This window comes from Phascolarctos cinereus, unplaced genomic scaffold (genome assembly GCF_003287225.1).
Source record: "Phascolarctos cinereus isolate Bilbo 61053 unplaced genomic scaffold, phaCin_HiC Scaffold_1;HRSCAF=81, whole genome shotgun sequence".
NCBI lineage: Eukaryota > Metazoa > Chordata > Mammalia > Diprotodontia > Phascolarctidae > Phascolarctos > Phascolarctos cinereus.
In genome coordinates this window covers 126,792,549-126,814,210 of record NW_027555514.1, presented here as the reverse complement: position 1 = coordinate 126,814,210, position 21,662 = coordinate 126,792,549, and positions in this window count along the sequence as shown.

Here is a 21,662-nt window from a genome sequence, read left to right as displayed (position 1 = left end):
GTGAAGTTTAATAATAAATAAGAAAAAAAAGTGCAGAAGGAAAAGTGTGCCTATTTTATAGGACAATTGTGGAAAAGTCTAAAGTATTATAAAGCTTATAAATTAACTAAATTATTCAATTAAAAAAGTAGAAAATGAAGAGAAACATTTTAAAGGAATAAATTTCCATAGCTAAAATCAAAGGATTTGATTATTTTAAAAAAGATGAATGTTATGAGTAACAAAAATCAATGCCTTAAAATTAAATGATCAGAAGTAGACTGAGAAAAAAAAATATTTTCTATAACTATGTCAAATAAAGGTCCAATACCTAGAATCATTGAGAAACTAATATGTATTTGTTAGACTAACATATACATGCCAATTGGCTTTAACAGATGATTCTGTAAGGAATAACACAAATTGTTAATGATCACACGAAAAGAGGCCCAAATTTCATAATAATCATAAAAATCCAAATCAAAAAAATTACCTTTTACCTATCATAAAATATAATAAAATACAAAACCAATGACATTTAATTTTGGCAGTGCTTCCTGGATTGCTATTGGAACTGCAGACTATGACAAGCAGTTTGCATTTCAAACTGGAGGTAACAGGAATCCCAAAAACAAGCAATCCTTTTGTTCCACTGATTCCATTGCTAGAAATTCATCATGAAACATGATGGAAAGGGAAAAGACTTATCTATAAAAATTCATAGCTATGCATATATACTCATTTGTCAATTCTATTTGAAGTAGCAAAATAAATTTTATAACTTGAAAAAAGTATCTGTGTAATAAATGAAGAATAGCCAAATAAATCATGACCTATTAATAAATGAAATACCTTGCTGTTGTAAAACACAAAGGAAGATCTTTATGAAGTGATATTAGAAGAAACAGAATCATATGTTCAATGGCTACAAATACAGAGAAAATACAGAAACAAAATTGAGATTAGTGGATATTTTAACAGCCTTAGAAAAAAATAAATAAAACAAAAAAATTCTGTTTTCTTACTGTCTACTATTTTGTTTGGTCTCAATTTGTAAAGTCCTAAGAAATTTAGATACAATTTTATCAATAATTTTGGTTAATTATTTTTATTTGCAGATGGTTATTGCTGATGATCATAATTATCCCCCCTCCACCCTGTCAAATAGTAAAGGCTGGTTGATTAGTCAATCCATTTTGGATCTACCTAATACATTATCATTTATCCCACATTCCTCCATCTAACTCATAAGACTAGCATGAACAATTTGGTGACGTGACTTTGTGGCATCTGAGTATTCTATGTCAATGGAATTCTCCCCATCTACCAATATATTGTATCAAAGAAAAAGAAACTAGGTTACTTGGTTTCTCCTTAATTCTAATTCCTTCCCTTGGTGGGTCATTTTCAATTTATCCTATATATAGCTTGTTTGTACACAGTTGTTTAGATGTTGTCTCCCTCCATTAGACAGTGAGTTACTTAAGGAAAGGAGCTATCTTTTTTACTTTCTTTGTATCCTCATTACTTATCATAGTGCCTGACACATAGTGGGCACTTGATAAAATTTATTGACCTTCTGAATTGTTCTTAATGAAGTTACTAAGTGTCTACTAGTTCCCTTTCTTAAATGCTCACAATAGTTCCCTTGAATAATATCTTTTGTAATTTTGTTATGTGACATACACACACATACACACACATACACACATGTATATATGAAATGTTCCAGAGTTAACAAAGTCTTAAGAGATTGTTTTGCAGGGTATCTCAAGTGGGAAAATACTGAAAGACATAGAACAAAAATATCATAGATGACATCTATTATTCATTTCTTTCAATCATGTCTGCATTCAGGGTTTTCTTGGAAGACACTGAAATGATTGCCATTTCCTTCTCTGTCTCATTTTACTGATTAGAAAACTGAGTTAACAGGGTTAAATGACTTGCCCAGAATCACAAAGCTAGCAAGTGTCTGAGGCCGGATTTGAACTCAGGAAGTTGAGTCTTTCTGATTCCAAGTACAGTACTTTATCCACTGCACAACCTGGCTTCCCCTAGATGGCATTAGTGTCCCTAAAAGGTGAATCAGAGAACATTAGTAACTAACTGATATAAATATTGATTTTAGCATAAATAAAATTTTAAGATTGATTTTCTATATTTACTAAGAGATAGCTTAGTGAAAACTTGAAAAGAGAACAGGTAAACTTTGGGAAATGATTGTTAATAGTCACATTTATAGGCATGAAAAATGATGGATGTGCAGAGAATACAAGTATGTTTATTGGTTATTGATTACAAAGAAGCACTTGTCTTTGTATAGTAAAACTTGAACTTAAAAAATGTCCTATGTTGTTTCAGAGTGTGCCTTTGAGGGACTAGAAAAATAAAAATAATCATACACTCACATGACAAGCCTTCAAATGCATGAAGCAGCTATTGTTTCCTCTGTCTTCTCTTTCCAGGTCATATTTCCCTATATCATACACTTGACAGTCCTATCTCTTTTTAGTTAAAACTTACTTTTAAAATAAGGAAAATTGTCCCAAAAAGGCTACTAGTCTTTTATGTAAGAGCAATTTTTTTATGGTTTTATATATGTGCCATGGATCCCTTTGGCAGTCTGGTGAAGCCTAATACTATTTTCAGAATAATATTTTAAATACATAAAATACAATACATGGGATTACAGGGAAAAGCACTTATGCTGAAATAATTATCTTTTTATAAATCATGTCTACATACCCCAAGTTAATAACTCCTTTGTCTATTTAGATGGATACTCAAGGGATTGTATGAAAAGTAGCTCAGAAAAGTTGGGTTGTAATAAGGAACAAAAGTTGACCACCTTTGAAATGATCCAATAGATATTACTGAAGTACAAGTAAGCACAAACAAAATTGCATCTGTTATGTTAAGAATCATAGAAAAGGTGAGCCCTTCAGACCAAAAGAAATGGAAAAAAAAGTATTTACTATTAATTATAGTAGCAAAACCATCCATAAAACAGAGTCCTGACTGACAAGCTAGAATATGCCTAAAGCAGCAAATGCATTTTGAAAGAGATGTGTCAAAAACTGAGCAGAGGGAAAACTCTGTAATGGGGGTTTCTGATTAGTTCCATTTTTTAAGGTGGATTTCCATGCTAGCTGTGAATACTGAAAAATGAAGATACAGATACATCCTCTGAACTCTGACAGGTGAAACAAATCAATGAAGTTCAAAAGGCATTCTAGAAAAAAGCATTTAATGAGTTCCAGTGAGTCGCACTATGCCATGCAAATCCTAGGCTATCTTAGCCATTCATCCAATTATTTCCACATACTTAGCAGTAAGCTACAATGGTGGTCAGACAGATATAGTGAATTGTAAGCAGGGAAACTTGAAAAAGCTCAATGAGGGACCCCCTCTGCTTTCAATTCAGAAAGATCTACTGGAGGTTGGAGGGTACTGAACCTAGTTCACTTGTAAATTTCAGAGGAAAGTGAGCTTCCCCATAAGGTAAAATAGAGGGTTGAGAAAAGAATTTTAATCATAGAAATCCAACAAAATTCTAATTTTAAAAGTCTATCTTTGAACAGTAATGGTTGAAAGGAACTGGAGGCAGCTAAGTGATATAGTGGATAGAGTCAGAAAGATCCGAGCTAAAATCTTGCTTCATATACTTAATAACTGTATGACCCTAGGCAATTCACTTAACTCCTATCAGTCTCAGTTTCCTCATCTGTAAAATGGAGGTAATAACACTTACTTTACAGGGTTGGGAGGATGAGATAAGATAACAGATGTAAAGCACTTTACAAACCTTAAAGTGCTATATGAATGCTAGCTAATGTTATTAAGTATAGTAGAAATATTTTTTTTCATTTTTTAAATTTTTATTTAGTAATATATTTTTCTTTTTTTACTTTTTAAAAATATTTTTATTTATTTTATTAAATGTTTCCCAATTATGTGTGAAGTTTTTTTTTTTAAACAATCATTTTTTTTTTATTTTTAATTCCAAATTCTGTTTCTTCTTCTTTTGGAAATCAAGCAATTTAATATCAGTTATACATTAGAAGTCATGCAAACATTTTCTTATTAGCCATGTTGCAAGAGAAAATTCAGATAAAATAAAACAAGAAAGGTTTTTTTTAAAGTATGCGTTCAGAGTTCATCATTTCTCTCTGAAGATGGATAGCATTTTTCCTCATAGGTCCTTTGGAATTGTCTTGGATCATTGTCTTATTCAGAGTAGCTAATTCTTTCACAGTTGATCGTCCTTATAATATTACTATTTTTAGTAATTTGTTTTTCCTCAATTACATGTAAAAACAGTTACCAATATATTTCTTAAGACTTGAGTTCTAAATTCTCTCACTCCTTCCCCACCCCCCTCATTGAGAAGGCAAGCAATTTGATATTGGTTATACAAGTGTAGTCATGCAAAACATTTCCATATCAGTCATGTTGTAAAAGAAAAACACAGATCAAAAAAACCCCATGAAAAATAAAATTTAAAAAAAATTTGCTTTCATCTGTATTCAGCCTCCACTATGGTCAAGGAAATTAAATGATTTTTCTAATCACATAGTTAACGAATGGCTGCAGGGGCACTAATTTTTACTTTCTGCCTCCTCGGTCAATGTTAATGTCAGTACATTCAGTGCTCCAAATCATAGAAAAAGGAATAATATCTCAATTTCTTTTAAAGTAGAAGTATATCTAGAAGCAGAGTATCTAAATCAGCACTTCAAAGTTACCTCTAGTGAGGAGTTCAACTGCAAAGTAAAACCAGGTGGCACAGTGAATAGAGGGTCAGCCCTGGAGGCAAGAAGGCTCATCTTCCTGAGGTCAAATTTGACCACCGCCAAGTTACTTAATCCTGTTTGCCTCAATTTCTTCATCTTTCAAATCAGCTGAAGAAGCGAATGGTAAACCATGTTAGTATCTTTACCAAGAAAACTCTAGATGGGGTCATGAAGAGTCAGACATGACTGACATGACTGAACAACCAAAAATACTTAGCTTCCCATTAATAATTCATCCATCTGAAGTAGAAGAAGAAAAAAAGGATTGCAAGGATTGCCAAGGACTATCTCCTTTTCTTTGCCACCATTTTCTTTGCTTTGACCTTTTGCACTTTTAGCATGTATAAATGATTTTAAGGTTTTTTGATGAGTAGAAAACCAAGTAGCCTTTTAAGAGCTGGTATTCATTTGTAGTTAGATAACTTATTAGACACAAAACTCCCAACTATCTCTGGAACAGTAATTATCTGATTCAATTCCTTTTCTCCTGTGAATTCTTTAACTGTATTATGCCATGATGGGAATTATTTTATACATCCCAATATACAATTTTAATTTATCTTACTATCTAATTACAACTTCTTATGACAGATATCAGTCCTATATAGTCTTATAAATTCTATTTGTATTAAATTATATATATATATATGTATGTATATATACATATATAATATATATATATATGTATGTATGTATATGTATGCATATATTAAATTCACCTAAGGTTTCTAATCAATTGCAACTCATATTTCCCATTTTGGGGAGAAGGCTAAGGTCATCTATTCTATATTTCTTTAGAGTAGAAGAGACTGAGAAACAGAATGTATAATATCCACAAAGGTTAACTATAATATTATTATTCCTTTAAATTATGCTTTATTATGTCAATGTCACAGATGCATTTTGTCCAGGAATCTTAGTTATCCATAAATTTGAAAAAAGTTAGCTCTTAAATGTTCAATCTTGTGTTTAAAAATGTAAATATAAATTAAAATAATTAACCCTCCAGGCACCTAGGTGGCGCAATGGGTAGAGCGCTGGCCCTGGAGTCAGGAGGACCTGAGTTCAAGTCTGCTCTCAGACACATAACACTTACTAGCTGTGTGACTCTGGGTGAGTCACTTAACCCCAATTGCCTCATCAAAAAAATAAAACAAAATGAAACAATAATTAACCTTCAATAAAGGTTACACCAAAAGTAAGCAATTTTCTTTAAGGTCATTTTGTTCTTTCTTCAAAATAATCCTCTACAGAATGCTTTGTCTTAAATTGTTTGAATCTAAGGAATGTTCAGCTCAAAATTCACCATACAAATATATACTATCTCTGCTTTTAGTAAACATAAATGATGCTGGAGAATATGACATGGAATGTATATAAACACTAATAAATATGAGAGAAGTTATTTCTGCATAGAGAAAACCAATTTATTCTTTGTTATTTTTTTCTAGGTTTTTTTGTTTTTACTTTTGTTTTCCTTTTTCCCCTTTTGTCTTTTGATTTGAAATGAGAGAAGAAGAAAAAACTGATGTAGATTGAAACTTTTCTTTATTTTTCTTGCTTTTTTGGGAGCAGAATAATATGGAAATATGTTTTATGTGATTTAAATTGTATAATGGGGATCATATTTCTTAAAATCTCCATGGGTGGAGGAGGAGAAGGGAGGAGTCATGGAGAGAATTTTTAGCTGAAATTTAAAAAAATAAAAAGGTAAAACTGAGGAGGGAAAAAGGGAGATGATGGGAATATCCTTACAAAGAAAATGTCATATAGATTATTCAGCCATTATATACTCTTCGTGGGGTAGTAAGGATCAGAGAGTGTAAGATTACAGGTCATCTACTCTATACCCTCATTTGAAAGATATGGAAGCTGACACCCAAAGAGTTTAAATGATTTGTTCAACATCACACAGCAGTAAATGAAAGAATAAGGAATCTGGTCCTACTCTTTTGACTCATAAATTCAAGATTTTTTTCTCTGTTACAGCCCTAACTTTTGGGGATGACTTAATTGAGGATAATTATCTGATTCTTCCAGGTAGCAGTACCAAACACTATGAGAGACAGATTAATTATTTTTGTATAACATTGTCTTACCTAGTATGGCGTTGCTTATATTCTTAGGGCCTTTTCAACAGTAAGATATAAAAAGCCCCACACTCAGAGAAGGAAAGAAATCACCACAGGTGAGCTTTTTCTTCAGTATCAAATTCATAATCGAATGGATGGTGTCAAACATCTTCATATTTTTTAACATTTCCACATGAGTTAGAAACTCTGCTTAACCTGTACAGCATCGTTTACAGGAAGAAAAAAATTTTACTGATAATCCATCCTTCTACTACAATATTGCCTAATAATTCTCATGCTAATGTACAGATTTCATCTTTTATAATGATGACATTGTCTTTATCTTTCTTTTTTTGTCTGATATACTAAAACAGTAATATTGTGAATCGTTATATTACCTAGAATCCATTTTCATATTGGCTTCATCCAAAGAAATTGTTCATATACTTTGAAAGGTAGAATAACAAAAATGAAATAACAAAAATTAAAAATAACAAAATCAATAATAAAAATAAAATGGGACTGAATTTTATTTAGTTAAGAATGTCAAATTCCAGGAACTGTACTCTCATAAATGTTTGAGTTTTCATTTTAAGTCACCTATACATCTTCTGTTATCAAATAAGACTAATGTTCAAATGAGTAGATTGTGTCTATTCAACATTTCTCAAGTTAGTGCCTTGTCTACTTAACTGATGACTGCTGCATACATTGGGGATTAAGCCTATACAGATGGTGTTTGTTGAGCCTATTGCAATGATGGATTTTGTTGTGTTTATTCATTTATTCTCAAGGTTAATGATTTTGTGGACTTTGTGATGTTCTAAGAGTCTTCAATGTGTGCGATTGAATAAACTATTAAAAACGATTATTAAGAAGGGAGAGTAAATGCTCTATATGAGGGGGGGCAGAGAGGAATTGAAGGTTTCAGGTTTTTTTTTTTAATCTTAAAGTTTGGCCTTAAACATAAATATCTACCTTTAGCTCAAATCCCCATAGTACTCTCTGGTTATTGTATACAAACTTGGAGAAAATGTCTCCAAATATTCTGTAAACAATGTTGCTTCTGATGCTATCTTTCCCAAAGCCATAATTCTTCCATCTGAAATTTAGCCTAAATATCTTTTCACTTTTTCATGGTCCCTAAGTCATGAATGATAAAATATTAAAATCCAATCTGCTTTTCTTAATTGTTCAATAATTTATTGGACAATTGACCCTTCTCAATGTTTATCCTGTCAGTTATCACTTACCAAAGATGAATTTCAATTGTTAATTTCAAATGCAGAAGCTCTGGGTAAAATAAGGAATATTCAGAAAGCCTCTTTACCTCACTCCCTGAACAGATTTTTAAACCTAGGGCTTATATATGACTGCCTGAAATTGAGTAACTTGCATATGTTCCATTCAGCTTGGATTTTCCTTTAAACTGCAACCACTTGGGATATGAACTCTCCTTACTGTCACTGAGTGTTTTGTCACCTATTTCTTTGAATTTACATATCAGAAAGGTCTAAAAAATACCTTCCTGATTGTCACACTAACAATCTGTTACAAATATTCTTTCTGTTTTGTCAAGCATTACATAAATAAATAGCTGTCCTTTTGTTTTGGAAAAGTGTAACTCTGACTTCCTCTCTCCATTGGGTTTACTTTTCCTCATTTAAAAGCATCAAGGTTTCTGACGAAAGCAATATAAATGATCCAAATATTCATTTAGGAAGAAGTCATTTCCCTGGGTGCATGATTTCTGTGGTATTTATTTCCATGTGATTCTCCCCTGAAGCTCCTTTGTTAGAGAAGAGATAAGGAGTTATTAGTATGATGATAAATATGTTTCTAAGTTACAATGAATTAGATCCAAAATAATAAAATTTAAAATTAATAACTCTTAGAAACAGTTCAAGATGTTTAAGCTAGTTGTTGTTGTATAATATATATATATATATATATATATATATATATATATATATATATATATATATATATATATATATATATATATATATATATGCCAGTTATACCCTTTTTAATATCCTTTTAAAAAATAAGTTCCAAATTCTCTCCCTCCTTCCCTTCACTACTCCTTCCCTGAGATGGTAAGCAATTTGATATGGGTTATACATGTGTCATCATGTAACACATATTTCTGTATTAGTCATGTTGTGAAAGACTTAAATACAAACTTTAAAGAAAAACATGAAAAAAATAAAGTGAAAAACAGTATTCTTCAATCTGCATGCAGACTCCCATCAGTTCATTCTTTGGGGGTGGATAAAATTTTTCATCATGAGTTCATCGGAATTGTCTTAGTTCATTGCATTGCTGAGAATAGCTAAGCCATTCACAGTTAATCATCGTACAATATTGCTGTTACTCTGTACAATGTTCTCCTAGTTCTGTTCACCTCACTTTGCATCAGTTCATGTAAGTCTTTTCAAGTTTTTGTAAAATCATCCTACTTGCCATTTCTTATAATACAAGATATTTTTTGAAGGTGAAAATATGAGAGCATCTAATTTAAAAGCTACTATGTAATATAGAAGCGTGTTGGTGCAGTGGCACAAGTACTGGCATTGGAGTTCAGAAGATGAGTTCAAATCCTGCCTTAGAGATTTATATGCTATATGAACTTGGCAAGTGATTTATTATCTTTCAGTCTGACTTTCTCATTTGTAAGAAAGAAAGAAAGAAAGAAAGAAAGAAAGAAGGAAGGAAGGAAGGAAGGAAGGAAGGAAGGAAGGAAGGAAGGAAGGAAGGAAGGAAAGGAAAGAAGGAAGGAAGGAAGGAAGGAAGGAAGGAAGGAAGGAAGGAAGGAAGGAGGAAAGAAGGAAGGAAAGAAAGAAAGAAAGAAAGAAAGAAAGAAAGAAAGAAAGAAAGAAAGAAAAAGAAAGAAAGAAAGAAAGAAAGAAAGAAAGAAAGAAAAAGAAAGAAAGAAAAAATAAAGGCAGGAAGGAAGAAAAGAGAAAAGAAATTAAGTGGTTTGACTAAATGGTCTCTAAGGTTCCTTCCAGATCTAAGTCTGTTATTCAATACTTCTACCCTGACTAAATCTTAGCATTTTCTGGAGCCACCATTTTGTCTTACTCAGAGTCAGATATCTGGGAGGGAGTGAGAGCAGAGAAAGAGCTGCCTTCCACCATCATTCTAAGTGTTTTGGTGTTTTGTACTTCTGTATATTTGGATGTGTGTGTATACATATATACATACATACATACACACACATACATATATACACACATATACACACACACATATGTGTGTATGTATATATGTACATGTATATATGTATGTATATGTACATATATACATGTATATGTATGCATGTATATATACACATGCATATATGTGTATGTATGTATGTATATATGCATGTGTATATGTATATGCATGTATATATACATATATGTATGTGTGTATGTATGCACATGTATATGTATGTGTGTATATATACATATATGTATATGTATGTATATATGTGTATGTATATACATGTATATATGTATATATATGTATATACATACCCACACACATATATACAGTATGTATGTGTCTGTATATGCGTGTATATGTGTGTGTGTGTGTGTGTGTGTGTGTATCCCCAAATGCTTAGCATGCAGTTGGTATAAATAAACAGATAGATAAACGCTTACTGATTTCTTAACTAATTCTCAGTACCATTCCACTGGGAAGTCAGTCAACATAACATTTATAAAGTACTTACATATATAAGAAACTGGTATATATGGTATATATGACATATATAACTGGGGAAATAGAGAAATGAAGAAGCCATGAGTGCATGGGTGCTACAATTAACAGGCGTAATTGTATGTGGCATAAATTGCAAATAGGGTTTAATGGAGAAAAATTAAGAAATGTTAATAAAAAAACTTTTTACTGTTCTATAAATAATAGAACCTTGCTATTATAAACCTCATTCTTTCATAGTTTTGAACAAATTTAGTTTAAAATATTCAAATTGTTTACCCTAAAAATAACTACTTTTAGCAAAGCAGATGTGACAGCTTTATTAAGCTCTTAGTAGCATAACATTTTAGATCTGGTAAAGACCTTAAAAATGTTATCACATAAAATCAGTTAGGAGGTCATATTATTACTATACATATACCAATGGTAAAAAGAAAGTGTACATTTCAAATTTCATTTTTAAAAATAAAACATAGGCTCAAAAAGTCCAGTATATTTTAAAGGAGCATTTGGACAGATGGATGGGGAAGTTCCCCCAAAAGTCACATAACCTTGTCATTAGCTGAATTGCAGCCAATAAAAATGTATCGCCTTTGTGAGGCAAAGAGGCTGCAGTTTATTCGTAATTCCCAATTAATGCTGTGTGAATGACTTCTTGTCTAATTTGTACTTTGCATCTAATATGTCTTTAGGGAAGGAAACCTTTGACGAACTTCCATATGTATCTCACTAGCAATTGATTTTTTTAAAAAGGTTTTATATCTGAATATGAAGAGATAGTTGTTTTTCAGGATCAAAGCTAAAATTGCAACAACAAAATGTAGTTTCTCCGGTCAGAATAATTAGTAGGCAGGTCCATACTAAATACAGGGATAGCTATTTAAACTCTATCCTACTTAAAATACTGGTGGAACAGTGGGAAAGCCCACTGATAACGTTGATTTGGGAACATTCTGAGAATAAATTCAGTCCAAAGAGGCACACTGCAAAATGGTGAACCAACAAAACTTGTTTCCTAATAATGTTATTAATGCCACATGACCAAACCTACTTCAATGTCATGGAACATCATTATACCATTGTTCAGTTGATCACTTAGCTGGAACCTGGATGGCCATTTTGGGTCTAACATAGCATGTAAACCCCAGCTCTGTTAAATCCTCTGAGCATTTGCCTGCTTATTGACCTTTTGGAAATGATATTTTGAATTAAGGGGGAAAATCTAAGAAACATATGAAAGAAGTGATCAATTGATATCAATACTCAAGTATTCCCGTCTGCAAGATGAGAACTATTGATTTGTTTATACTTTTCTCCCCAATCTTTCAATAACAAAACTAAACCTGGGAGCTCCACTTTCATAGGAAAGTAGACAGGATGTTCTTCCTGAAGCTCATCCCACTGGAATGTACCCCAGAGGAGGAATAGATGGAGATATAACTACATTATATTAATTTTACTAACATTTAACTTAATAAAAATAAGATATAAATAAAATAACCAAAATAATATTTAATAATAAACTATTGAATTTATCACAAAGATTCCAGAATATAATGTTTCCATTATAACATAAAGAAGACATTTCATATAATTTTAAGGCTCGAAGGTATTTCCAAAAATTAAGTCCACTTTTATTCCTTTTAACAAACTTTTTGTTAGCTTATTCCCAATGGCTTCCATTATATATTTAAAGATAGCCACTAAACTCATTAAATCTATTACAATTCTGTGTGCCTTATGCTAATCAGTAAGTGATTTAACCAACATTTTTGAGTATCTAAGGGATAGACAGCAGTGTGTCACACCTTTGGCTTACAAAGAAAAGATGTGAAAAAGACCCTGCCTCAAAAGATTTTAAAATTCAGTAAAATATCCAAGACAGCTAAATATGTCATCAAGGGAAAATTGAAACCAAATTCCAAAAAAACACAGAGTTGAAGACAGATCGAGGTGAATCTGAGCTTGTGTTGTTGGACTTTGTTTGGTCAAGCTACTTGTTCCAGTTTAATGGACATTGGAAAATAGCTTGCTGACTATTTATAATTTTGTGTAGTTGGAAAATGACATTAAGCTGTCTCTTGGTCTTTTCTTTTCTTTTTCAAGGCGAAAAAATTCCAGGATGATGATGATGAAATGCACATTTTCATTTTCAGTATTTTTTCATGCTCCCTACCTCCATGTCTTAAGAAAGCACTGCAAAAATACTCCTTTCATTCTTTGATACATTTTATATCCCATAGATCATGTGATTTTGATTTCTCAACCTTTCTCTGTATCTTTAAAGGAAAAAAAATAGTTAATTCTGTTTTCATATAGCCAATTAATCAATTAATGGGAGAGTGCAATCATAGGTGCCCAGTACTAAAGGAAATATGTGTTAAGAATGATATCTTTCCTCACATAGCTTACATTTTAGTCAAGGAGATAAATGCAATTTGAAGACACAAAACAATGAGAGAGAGCTGTAAGCTGATAAATAATGTGATATTGACAATAAATATAAGTAAAAAATAAGGATAGACCAACATGTGTACTGTGAGAGATAAATAAGGTAATATTTATCTCCATTTTAACAGATGTGGAATCTAAGACCTAGACATTATGTGATTTGCTGAATGATTCACAACTAATACGTAGCAGAGGGAAGGCATTTTATGCTTCCTACTGCAGTGATCTTTATATGCCTTATCCTCACCTCTTCCTTCTCCCTCAGCTTTCATATCCAATCAGTTGCCAAGTCTTATTGATTCTACCTCCACAATATATTTCACAACCATAACTTTTACCCTCCTGCTTCTTTTCCTGATGTCTAGACTTCAAAACAATGCTTCTGCTTCTGTTTCATACCCTAGAATTTCCCTGAGCTCTTGAGGCCTCCTTACCCTAAAATATCCAACCACCCCAGTGGCCTTCTCAACCTGGAATATCCCTCTACAAGACCATATCCCTTTCCTATTGGAGAGTTCCTCCTTGGGCCTACTTTTTGAGGAAGGAGGCACACATCAGCATCCACTTTTTTCCCAGTCCTGTTCCTAACTGCAAGATTTCAAGACCAAGCCTCTCACACAGTCTCACTCTCGAACTTTCTCTCGATCCCTAAGGACTCTTTACTTTGGAACATCTAACTACCTCTGTGTCCTTCTTAACCTGAAATATATCTCTGCAAGGACTGCTTCTTTCTCCCATTGGTAAATTCCCACCTAAGCCTCTATTTTGCAGTAAAAAGTCCAATAATCAATTTATCATTGCATGAAATACATTTCAGAAAAATAGCTCAAATGGCACAACTATGGGCTAGCTATTCCTCCTCAATTTCTTCTTCTTGTTACCTGTATTTCAAAATAATTTTTCATGGCAAAAATAAAAGGGTTGTGTGCGTGTGGATATGTATATATGGGTTTGTGGTAAAAATGATATTAGCCTTAGCATTAAGAAATTTTGGTTTCAAACCCTATCTTTCACTTTCTTTTGGGTAAGTCATTTCATCTGAGTCTTAAGATCTTCATCAGTGAAATGGAGACAATAATTGCATCACCAGCTTCCCAGCATTGTTGAGATTAAAGAAGATCATGTTTATAATGTGACATGCTGCTGCTGCTGCTGCTGCTGCTGCTGGTGGTGATAAACAGCTTTGATATAGTGCTTACTATGGGCCAGACACTGGTAAGCACTTTATAATTGTTATCTCCTTTGATCCTCACAACTCTATAAGGTAGCTGCTATTATTATTCCCATTTTACAGATGATGGAACTGAAGCAAACAGAGATTAAGTAACTTGCCCAGGGTCACAAAGGCCCTAAGTGACTGTAGCTCAATTTGAGCTCAGATCTTCCTGAATCCAGGTCTAGCACTCTATGCATAATGCCAACTATGTACCTCCAATGTATGATTATTATCATAACACTATACACCCACCATTATTAATAATATTATTGTTTTTTTTTTTCTTTTTCAATGTGTCTCAACAGTTAAGACTAGAGACTAGAAGTAGTTACAAGCCATGTTTCTGAGTTTTGTAACTGAATAACAGTGTTGGGATGAGAGTTATTCTAATTTTTCTATCTGTGTCAATAAATTCAATTTAGCAACTATGTGATAAGACACTAGCAATAAAAAGATACAAATAAAATAGTCTCCACTACTGGTTAGCTAACATTCTACTTTAAATATAAAGTATATATTGCTATCATTATTACTATTAATTTTTTTTTTGTTTTAACTGCTTTTATATTGGAATGTTACAGTAAGATGAGTGTTGGAATCGGAATCAAACAACCTGGTTTGAATCTTGGTTCTTAACATTTGTGTGACCTTGATTAAAGGGTTGGACTATCTTATCTCTAAAGCACTTTCAGTCTCTAAATCTGTGGCCTAATAATGATGATGCTGATGATAAGAACCACAGTGACAACCACCAGCATTTCCTGCACTGGCTTTTACAGTTATTGGAGGCAAGGCCAGAGTTGTCTATGGTATAGAATTTCCCACTGTTCTTGAACCAAGAACTTAGACAGGCTTCTAAGGAAACTTGTTGCTTTACTGATTGCTGATGACTGCAATGAAAGTATTTTTAAATATTAACCAGTAATATCCATTTTAATTAATACATGTATGAATTTATGTGCAAGCAGCTATTTCAAAATCATTATATACAAAAATGTATTCTATGTCTATTAACATATTCCCTTTGCTCTTGAAGACATCACTTACTACGTTGTAAGAAAAATAAGAATTGTAATCTCCAAGGAATTTAGCAAGATGGTTGACATTGATTTAAATGAATGATGGGTAAAAAAAAATCCTGGGGAAATGCTTTGCATAAAGTAGAAAATAGAAGGTTTTGTAGTGCAAAAGAAGTGATATACATGTCTACTCTAAACTTATTATGGTCCTCAGATAATTCACCTGAGGAGCAGCTTCTTCAGGCCTTACTTGAGGCCACCATGGAGGGCTACAGTTGAGATTCTCCTCATTTTCAGAGAGGAGAAAACATCTGAGTTCTGAATTACATGCACAATGACTTCCTCTCCTGTCTCTTTATCTTCTGTCCGCAAATCATAGAAAAGCTTATTTTGTGAGAGGGCATTTTGAGCATTCCAAATAAATTAGCTGAATGCAAAATATCCAAGCAAATGTACTGGTACATTTAGTCTTGTAATGGCCTGTTACTACTTCCTGCCTTGATATCTCGCTAAATCCTCAAATTTGGGGCCATTTATATTTCAACCTGTAGCCTGAGATCCATCCCAGACTCCAGGACAAATTATGGCCATAGGCAATAAAAGCACTATATCCATTAATCTATCAACACACATTGATTAAATGTCTACTATGTGCCAGTCACCATGTTAGTAGAAAATACATCAGTAGCATATGTCACTGACTCAGCTTCATTACCGTTCCTATTAAGAGTTTGGTAACCAGCTCCCTCATTCCCATAAATGTGGATACAATTGAGATGTAGGTTAATCCAGTTTCCCAGTGACTATGTTCTTATTTTATTCCTCATTTTCTCTCTGACATAAACTCTTACTTAGATTTTAATTCCTCAAAAACCAGAACCCCTGTCCTATACTGATTTCCCCAACAATTGGGTTCTTACTCTCCCCCCACCCCAGTACCTATTGCCCCTCAATTGGTTTTCTCATTCTAAATACCAGTGCCTTAGATCTTGAATCTTATAATCACAGAAACATAGAATCTCAGATTTGTAAGCAACCTTACAGGACACCTAGGCCAACCTCTATGGAATGGAATGGAAAAACAATAAAAAACAAAAACAAAAACAAACAAACAACAACAAGAACAAAAACACCTGTGTAAAGTCTCAGTATATGCCAAGCATTTTTTAGTAAGCACTAGGGATACAAATAAAAAAGTTAGACCATTTTCCCAAGGAACTCACATTTGAATTAAGGGAAAAGCCATAAAAGAGGGCTCGGTTTCATTGCAGATGGAAAAGCCAAGTGGTACTTGGGCCTGGTAGACAAAGCGTCAGAGCACATGGTAATGTCTTGTGGACCTTGGGAACCAATAGCAAGGCAGTTATTCTCTGGCCAGTGACTGTTTGGAAGTGCCTGGTAGGACCTAAGTGCAGAGTGCAATGAGGTTCTAAGCTACTTCAGGCAGAAGCAGGAACGTGAGGGATAACAGAAGGTCAGCATCCAACTGAGTCCTAAAACCTAGTGGGTAGTAGAGATTCCCTAGGCCTGGTTCTTCTTGGCCCTTAGATGACCATTAGGGAGTTGAGAGGAGCTAGGAAGGTCATTGGATCAAGGAAAACCATTACAACATCTCTACCAAGTCACGACTAAGCTTTTGCTTAAAAACCTCCAGTGATAAGAAACCCACCATCTCTAAATACAGAGCATGCCACTTTGAAATAGCTCTAAATTTTGAACATTTTCCTTATAATGAGTCAAATTCTTCCTCTCTGTATCTTCTACCCATGGTTCCTAGTTTTGCCCTCTACATTCAAGTGGAAAAAGTCTAATTTTTTTCCCCAGTGTGTCAGCTCTTCAACTATATGAATACAGCTACCTTGTTCCCTCTAAGCTAATTTATCATCTCTAGTCTTAATATCTGCATGGCCTGCACAACACTTCCTAGTTCCCTCCCTATCCTGGTGACCTTAGTACAGATGTTCTAAAGCCTACAAAATTTAGCAATCAGAAAAGAAACAAACAAACAAACAAGTTATAGGTTTCTTGCAATTAGTTATCATTGAAGCCAAATGTCTGTTCACCTTGATCTCCTTTGATCATCTATCCATTGCAACACCACAGTGGCATTCCTCACTTGAATAGACACCTTGGACATTAGACTTGATCTATATCTCCCTTTTCCAGATCAACTTCTAGTTCTTTCATATGTGTGGCCCTTAATCCCAATCCAAGAAAAAACTAACTTCTTAACCTATGACATCTGTCAAATCTGCTAGCTTCTGTTCAACCTTGGGAAGTATGCCTGGATTCAAAATTCTGACCTTCCCTAGACCATCTTTCCATCTCTGCTCTGCAACAGACAAACTTTAGAAATGTGACTTCATGAGCATAGTGATCTCTTCTCTGAACGATTATTAATATTAATGGCAGCAGTGTATGACCCATATACGACTGTCTATAAGAATACTTTCCTAATCCCTCAGTTATTAAGGATATGCAAAAATTATATGATCAGAATATGTAAACTAAGGGGATGGTAGAATTTTACAGAGAAAGTCTTACCTAATGTATAGAACATTAAACATGGAGTCTGGAAGATTTCACTCTTAATCCTGCTTCAGATACTAACTTTGTAACCCTGGGAAATTTATTTAAGCTATTTCATTTTCAGTTTCCTTATTTGTAAAATGGATAATTTTACCATCTATTTCATAGGGTAGTTGTGAGGATCAAATAGATGACATATATATATATATATATATATATATACATATATATATATATAGCATTTTGTAAACCCTTAAGTGCTATATAAATGTTAGTCTCTTTAAATTATTGCTATCATTTAAAAAATATTTTTGCAATTTTATTATTGCTATTATAATTATATAGCATATTAATACTTAATTATATTAAAATTTTAATAATATTATTGATATTGTATATTTATTATTAATTTGGCCTGCATGCATCTCAGAGGTCAATACAAATATCACCTACTCCTTTAATTAATCTGATATAAATGTAACATCAATATACTGTTTTAAACTTAGCAATGCACTTAACATATTTTATCTCATTAGATTTTTGCTGCAGAATTTGTATGAAGATAGTGTTATTGTAATATCCATTTAACAGGTAAGAAAACTGGAGTGAGATAGAGACGAGGATTAAGTAGTTATTAAGTGTCTAATGCAAAATTTGAACCAATGTCTACTGGGCCTGCTATACCAATTTGCCTCTCACCCTTTGACCCTTCTGTGATAATACTTACTGAAATACACAACATTTAAATTTTGGAAAGCATGTATATCACATGCATTATGCTATTTGAGATTCAAAATAATCTTCAAAGTATGTCTGCAATAGATATTATGTTTATGTTACAGATAAGGAAACTGAAGCACAGAGTTTAGTGAGTTGTCCATGATCACACAGCTGAATCTCATTTTTTTCTAACTTTAGGTGCTGCAGCTTATCCACTCTTCCACCTACCTTCCATGGTACTAATCCTTACCAGGATTTCAAAATTCCTTCTATCCTACTACTTTGAATAAGACAGTGATTTTTTTTCTATATGATAAAGGCTCAAAGTCTGAGATATAATTCTTTTTTTTTGCCTTTTTTTTTTTTTTGGTTAGGTAATTGGGGTTAAGTGACTTGCCCAGGGTCACACAGCTAGTACGTTTCAAGTGTCTGAGGTCAGACTTGAACTCAGGTCCTCCTGACTCCAAGGCTAGAGCTCTAGCCACTGTGCCAGCTAGCTGCCCCTGAGATATAATTCTTAATTTGCCCTTTGCTTGCAGAGCAGTTTGTTTATAATTTTGTTAAATCCATTTCTAAGTTGAACAAGAGGTAATTGCAGATTTGCAAAAATAATTATGATTGAATTGAGATTAAGAAAATTTCATAGTTCAATTTTTTGTTAGTCATCATAGAAAAACCAAATAATTCACAAATATCCTCATTGTATAAATAATATTACTAAAATAATTCTTATTCTAATAGATATAATAGCATAAAAGAAACCAATGAAATGCAGACAGAAAAATTTAAAAAAAATTTTAACACTCATTGCTTTGTGATTCTTCTGATTTCTCAAGTAGACCCATGAAACCTTTGAGCTTTTGAATAGATCTAGAAGGAACACTAAGAATTGCAGAAAGTGAACACTGTCATTTTACAAATGAGGAATCTAGGCATAGAACAATTAGTTGCCCAATGGCAAACAGCTAGATAGTTTCAAAATTGAGACTAAAGAGGTCTTCTTACACTTAATCTAGTCTTCTTTGTATCATTTTATTTAAGTTGGCAATCTTGTTTACCTCCTCTTTGGCAGATGTTTATGTTTTGTGATGAACTTTATAAAGATGAAAGGGCTTTTTCTTTTTAAAAATGCATTTAACTTTGATTAGGTAATAGAAAGGTAATTAGGTTCAAAGAATAGATAATTATCATTATAATTCACACTTACAATTGTACAATTGAGTGTTTTTATTCTACTGAATAATGTAGTCCTTATTCTACATCCTCTTTTAGGAGCAATATTTCCAAACACATAAAGTCTTATTTTAAATGAGGGCATGCATTTTGTGAAACGTTTGAATGAAGACTTTCTTTTTACCATATAAATAAACATGGTTATAATAATTAAATGGAATTTACTACAACAACTAATTAATGAATTTTAATTGTTTACCTGTCTGTTATTGGAAGAATGAGATAGATTGACCTTCATTTCTATTACTACTGGCCTTGAGGCAAAGTAATGAGTAAGGGATGAAAATGATCTATCCTACCACATAAGCTTGTCTTATAGTAAACTGTACATTTGTATAATAGAATACCTATAATTTTTAAGTGAATTTTATTCAGTAGTTTCTGATTCTTCATGACATTATTTGGGGTTTTCTTGGCAAAGACGCATGGCTGGTTTACCATTTACTTCTCCAGCTCATTTTATCAAATAAGAAACTGAGGCAAACAAGATTTAGTGACTTGCCCAGGGTCACACAGCTAGTAAGTGTCTGAGGTCAGATTTGAACTCAAGATAATGAGTCTTCCTGACTCCAGCCTTGGCACTCTACTGTGCAACCTAGCTACCCCAGTGAGTAAATAATTTGTCTTTACTATTCACTAAATTAGAAATTATTATTTAGATAAAATCCTTACATTGCTCATGTCTGAAAAATATGCCTTATCTGAATCTCTAATCTATCATATGTCTGCCAAAAGATGAGAAATATGCTTCATCATCTAAAGCTATGACTGGCCATAAATTGATCAGACTTCTTAAGATTTTCAAGGTTATTTTCTTTTTTTTAAGTAGTGGTAATGACATGTAGAGGTGAGGATTAGTTGAGTTCAATCACCCTCGTTCTACTTAGTCCTGATAAGTTTAAAAGGCAGAAATATATTTCAGTTAAATCTAAATTAGAAAACCATATCCATCACTTCAGAACCACCCCCAGAAACCTGAGGAGAAGTGTAATAGCTGAGCTTTGGGGACCCAATTTTCTAGTTTGATTGAAAGTTGGGAGAGTAGCTCCCACAATTACAACAGGTGATATAATTATTTGGAGTGTCTATTCACATCACTCTGTATCAGTTCATGTATATTATCTGAGTTTTCTCTGAATCCATACTTTTTGAAGGTTTTTACAATGCCATAATATTCTGTTGCATTCATACATCATTCTGTGTTCACCTGTTCTCTAATAGATGATGACACACTCCCCCCTCTCTTCTCCCCAGTTCTACAATAAAATGTGCTATTATAAATGTGATTATATATAAAGGTCTTTTAACTATCTTTGATCTCAAAGAGGTGTATGTCCACTAATGTTACCTTGAATTTCAAGGGAATTAGGAGTTTAGTGATGTTTTGGTATGATAGCAAATTGCTTTTTAGAACATTTCATTCAATTAACAACTCTACCAAGTGTGCATTAGTGTGGCTGTTTTCCCATAGTACTTCCAACACTCACCATTTCCCTTTCTTGTCATATTTGCCAAACTTATAGGTGTAAGGAAGAACCATATCACTGTTATACTTTGTATTTTTAAAATTATTATTGATTTGAAGTTAGTTTTTTTATAAGGTTATTAATAGTTACCACTTCTTCAGAAAATTACTTCATATTTTTAACCTTTTTTCATATTTTTAATCTTTGGGGGAATGGATCTTGTGTTAGTATAAATAAGTTATATATCTTAATCATAAGAACATTAGACAAATTTTCTAGAAAGATTTCCCCAGAATTGTTTACTCCCTAATTCAAATTATTTTTATCTTAGAAGGCATTAGCTTGACTTCCACTTCCGGGAGCCAAGATGGCAGAGTGAAAAGGTAGTCGCTCTCACTCTTCCCTATCAACCTCTGAAAACCCAGAAAATATCACCCCAGGAAAAAAAAAAAAACCCTGGCACACCTGAA